The following is a 6000-nucleotide window of genomic DNA, read 5'->3' on the forward strand; positions in this document are numbered from 1 at the left end:
ACAATATTCATTTTTGTTTTCTATATCAGAGGGATACTACTACCGGTCCTACCTACTCACAGGACTGACTTAGAGCCATTTTTATAGGTAGGAAACATCACTAGCATCAATGCATTGTATAGCTTCAAAATATAATTCATATGTTAGAAATGACATGAAATTACTCGAAACTAGCTTTGAAGCTGAAATGTGCAGTAGTAAGTATTCTTGTTAATCCCGATGCTCCCAGTATCTACTGCACCTGAGTGCTTCATAGTATACTAGTCACATTTAACAAAGGAGAAATAAACATTGCCACTGAAGCATTTTGGCTCATAGGGTTGTCAACTATATTTTAGTCTTCTCAAATGCTGTTTTAAATGGTATTAATTACCTCAAGGTAACCTAGACTGGGTCTTCTAATCCACACCAAAAAAACCTACTTCCAGTAAGTCATTTTTGAGGAATGATATATGCAACTTCATGAGATCCCTTCACTCTTTCTAAGGAACTTGGATGTAGCCAAATTATTCTTCCTGTTTATAAGACATATCTAGGGGCACAACCTACTAAGAAAGACAAGTATGAGTTTAGTCTCCTAAAACTCAGTATGCAGCCAAGCCTATCAGTGAAGAAAGCTACCGACTTGCTCACGGTTATCGAGTTCATTCTGACTCATAATGACCTCTAAGACAGAGAATTGCCCTTCACGTTTCCAAGACTTTCCATCTTTCTGAGAACAGTGAGCCTCAGCACTCTCCTGAGCTTGAATCAGATCAGGGTAGAGAAACAGACACAAGTCAAGCACAGCCAGAGATAGACAGGTGCTTTCTTTGTTAGGTCTCTCGATGGAGCAATGCAAGAAAGTTTGATAAAATGGAAGCAGGAAGTTTCTCACTCACCCATAATTAAAACACCTTTCTCTAATTTTTCTCCAGTGCTTTAATCCAGAGGAAGACATCATCCTAGTGGGTGTTCAGAGTGAAGAGGCACTAGAAGGCTTAAATTTTATTAGAAATGGTGTATTAAAAGTTCTACTGTGTGAATGCTCATTAAAATAAGAGAAACTTGCAAAGCAATTAACAGAATCGAATCTTAATTATTGCACTCAATTATAAATAAATTAGGAAATGTTTTGCTATTAAATATTCCTTATGAAATTAAAATAGACAAATTTTCTTCCTAACCATATAATTCATCTTTGGCTTGAAATGCTATGTTCTTTTGCTGTTTCAGTTAACTTAAAACCACAAATGCCCATACAGCTGTTTCATAAGAGTTCTTTATTAAACATGGTGTTTTTTATGTGCTAAAGTTCTCTAAATTTTTTTATGCTTGAAATATTTCTAATACTAAATCAAACAGCATATAATAAAGAAAGTCAATAATATTTTATCATATTAAACTCCTTAGGGAAAAACTGAGTTTATGACCTTTGAGAATGGGGTGTTAGCTGTCTGCCACCCAACAGTTTATATGCATTTATCTCAGGTCGGTGCAGTCCTCACAAAGCAGCATCGTCACCCCACATCCTTCCTGTGTTTACTGTTTTTGCTCCTTCTTCTGAACACTTACTTTGTCCTTCCCCCCTCCCCCAATCTCAAAAGGTTGGTTATTTGAAGACGAGGACCTCCCTAGTGTTTCTGTTCCCTTTGCAAATCTGTTTGGCTGAAAATTGAGCCACGATCTGGTCTTGTTTATGATTTTTCTTTTTGCTTCACATTTCCCCCCATTCTATCCCGGATCTTCTAATGTGAATGTTTTATAGCAGTAGGTAGCCAACCACCATCTAGTTCTGGCCTCAGGGTGGTGGAGACTGATGTTTATGTGGCTGATTAGTACTTCGAACTAGACCCTAAACTCAGAATTTGAAATAATAAAAGATCTTTTAGAAGTCCTTTTTTTTTACAATGTGAATTTACAAGTTTATGAAGATTAAACGCAAATCTAAATTGATACATTTCCCTTATTTCCCTTTTTATTTTTAAATCATAAGGGTTGTAATGAGTTTTTATTAAGAACTTTCAGATTTTTTTAATAAATCATTTTACTGGGAGCTCTTACATCTCTTATAACAATCTATACAATTGTATCAAGCACATTTGTACATATGTTGCCGTCATTTTCAAAACATTGTCTTACTACTTGAGCCCTTGGTATCAGCTTTTTTCCTTCCCTCCCCCCAATAAATTATAATTTTCACCTTACAATGTCCACTGTCTCTTCGCCCACATTTCTGTTGTATGTCCATTGTATGATGGTCATTGTGATTGGTTCCCCCTTTCTTCCCCTTGCCCCCCCCCCACCCGCCACCTTCCCTCTAGCCTCAAGGTATCACTACTCCCATTATTGTTTCTGAGTTTATCTCTCCTGGTCTTCGTGTATCAAGAGCTATTATCTGTACCAGTGTCCATCCTCCAGTCTAGCCAGATTTAAAAGGTAGAACTAAAGTCATGATAGTGGAAGTGGGGGGTGAGGATGAAGCATTAAAGAACTAGAGAAATGTTGTTTCGTTGGTGCTGTACTGCAGCCTGGCTGGCTCATCCCTTCCTTGTGACCCTTCTGTGAGGGGATGTCCAATTGTCTATAGATGGGCTTTGGATCTACACTCTCCCTCTTTCACAGTGATATGATTTTTTTTTCTTGGTCTTAGATGCCTGATACCTGATCCCATCGATAACTCATAATCACACAGGCTGGTTTGCTTCTTACATGTGGACTTTGTTGCTTCCCTGCTAGATGGCCATTTGTTTACCTTCAAGCCTTTAAGATCTTAGATGCTATAACTTTTAATAACTTGGTACCATCAGCTTTCTTTACCACATTTGCTTATGTACCCATTTTTACTTCAGTGACTGTGTCAGGAAGGTGAGCATTACAGAATGCCAGGTTATAAGAACAAAGTGTTCTTGCATTGAGGGAGAACTTGAGTAGAGGCCCATTGTCCATCTGCTAACTTGATACTAACATATATGTACATAAACCTATATCCATATAGTTATATATTTACATATGTACATGCCTACATTTATGCCTGTATAAATGTCATATCCTCTTAGTTCTATCCTCTATTTCCTTTTACTTTTCTGCTGTCCCACTATCATGTTCAACCTTCATTCAGCTCTCAGTAATTCCTCTCAGCTACTCTGCACATTCTCAAACCTTACAGGCATTCTACACCTTCCTCGCCATCAGTTTTAGACCTCTGGTTGTTCCCTCACTCCCTGGATGTGTTGGTTCACCTCTCATTTTCCCCCATCTTCCCTGTGCCCCCAGAACTGTCAGTCCTGTTATTTTCTTCTCAGGACTGTTTATCTTACCTGTCTTCTTTGTGTTTTTTGGGTTTTTTTTTTTATCATGCCTATCTTATAGAGATGAAAGAAGTCATCTTAATTCTCTTGTTTTAAAAGTAATTAAAAATCCACTTAACATTTCACTGCTGCCTAATGCTTGTGCTTTACAATTTTTTAAAGCCTTGCAATTAAAATAATGGATAAAAAACCTATAGGAAGCTATTATTAAGAATAATTTTAGGAGCTGATGAAAGAAGATATACTTTAGTTTGTTATGTAATTTTGTTCAGTGATGCAGGATAGCTGAATTTTGTTCTAGTTGTTTCTTTGAACTTTTCATTTCCTAACTGAACTACAACTTCTAACAGCCTAACAATATCAGGCTGAATTTCAGCATGGCACAAACTCTATACATGGTAAAGAATCAATAATTCAAATTATGAACCAATGAAGACCCCATTTTCAGTAATACAAAATACTAGAAATGAAACTTCAATCGACTCAGTAAACAATTCAGACAGCACAGGTTTTTACCAAGTTTCAGTTGAGGAAGTGTTTCCCATCCTCCTAACAAGCCCAGCGTAGGAATGCTTGTTCTCTAATTATGTGCTGTCTTACTACATTCTATGTCCAATCTGCTTTGTCTCCACATCCGTAACTTTGTGATTCAGAATTGAAAAATGAAGTGGATTCTATTCAGATGCCAAAAGCTTTAACGTATAACCTCATAAGGCAGTCCTAATTCTTTTTTTTTAAACGTTTTATTGGGGGCTCATACAACTCTTATCACAGTCCATACATATACATACGTCAATTGTATAAAGCACATCTGTACATTCTTTGCCCTAATCATTTTCTTTTTTCTTTCTTTCTTTTTTATTTTCCCTTTTCTGTTTTTACATTTTATTAGGGACTCATACAACTCTTATCACAATCCATACATATACATACATCAATTGTATAAAGCACATCCATACATTGCCCGCCCCAATCATTCTCAAAGCATTTGCTCTCCACTTAAGCCCTTTGCATCAGGTCCTCTTTTTTTCCCCCCTCGCTCCCCGCTCCCCACTCCCTCATGTGCCCTTTGTAATTTATACATCGTTATTTTGTCATATCTTGCTCTATCCGGAGTCTCCCTTCCCCCCCTCTCTGCCATCCCTCTCCCAGGGAGGTCACATGTGGATCCCTGCAATCAGTTCCCCCTTTCCAACCCACTCACCCTACAAGGCAGTCCTAATTCTGTAAGCCAAATTAAGATCACTGGCTTCCTAAAACTGTGTTTAAAAAGAGGACAGAAACACCTACCTTAAAAACTCGAGGTTGAGAAGTTATGATTCAAAAAAATATATATTAGAATAAAATAAAAGCAGGTTTTAAAAACCAATTAGTTAAAAAAAAAACCTCGAGGTTGTATTTTTTTAAGTATGAAGTACTATATGCAAAAAATGAGTTTTTCCTATTATGACTGACATGCATCTAATGGAAACTTAGATGTAATCTCAAGACTCCCTCGTCTCCCAAATGTGGCAGACATCTCTCCACCACTGTCCAGTCGTTGACCAATTTCTAGAGCACATATCTCAATGGGAGAGAGTGTTCTTTGCTCTGTTTGGGCAATGTGTGGCTGCTGGACCAATTCTCTTGGGATAACCAAATGGCCTTATTAAAGCAAAATACACACTGTACAGGTATGTTTGTAGAAGAGAAGTAATCATTCAGTCTTCTTTAAACCAGAGATTGAAGTTTTGCCTTTTAAAACAATTATCTCCGTCCAAATATTGATGTTTTTTCTCAATATTGTTACCACTTATTAAGAATTTATAATGTTACAATCCTTACAATCATTATTTTGGATCTTTATCCTTTTTTATAAGGCTATTAAGCAACCTATTTTAATAAGTAATTCCCTCACTGGTTGCTTTAAATTTTTTCATTTCCCTGGTATTCTTTAAAAGTCAAATGATATGCCCAGGTATAAATTTAATTTTACTAATTTAGGGGTTTTTGCTTCTTCAATATAAGAACATACCTTTCGATTGTAGTCAATTTTCAGATACTTGGAAAAGACCTGGCCTTTTCCTAGTCTCTTCTTTCTGGAGCTCCTAGACGCTCCTGTGGGAGAGTCTCTCCTACACTTGCATGGCTTCTACCATCTCCATCACATTCTCTCTGTACTCGAACAGCCTCGCATCTCTGTTCGAGTGTGAGCATTTTCTCTTTAGCTAGGTCCAATCTGTTGTCTAATTCACTCCCTTTCATTTTTATCTTCCTTTAATGCTGCTGCTTATTTCTACTCCGCCTCTATAGTCATTCTCCCTGTCTTGCAGGGGGTTCCCATCTCTGTGCTCTCCTCGCCGCTGCTTCCCCTGTGCTCCATCTTAGCTACGGAAAGTCTGCCTGTTCCAGGACAAACACAGAATGTACTTGATTAGAATGGTCTGCCAAAGTTTTATCCTATTTCTTCCTTTCACTTTCCAAATTGTTATTCATTTCCACTGAAATCTGGAATTGAGATACCAAATGTAACAATGCTGTATTTCACTCAGGTTCCTTCTTCTTTCCCCTACAACCCTGCCTGCAGTGGTGGTGAAAGGGAGGAAGGGGTGAAAATATCTAATAAAATCACTGATCCAAAAATGCCCAGAAAACCCAGAGGTCTAAGATGTGACTGCACCATACCGGCATGAAGGTCTTGAAGGGGCCGGCCCCAATCCCAACTACACAG

Source organism: Tenrec ecaudatus, chromosome 14, assembly GCF_050624435.1.
Source record: "Tenrec ecaudatus isolate mTenEca1 chromosome 14, mTenEca1.hap1, whole genome shotgun sequence".
Taxonomy (NCBI): domain Eukaryota; kingdom Metazoa; phylum Chordata; class Mammalia; order Afrosoricida; family Tenrecidae; genus Tenrec; species Tenrec ecaudatus.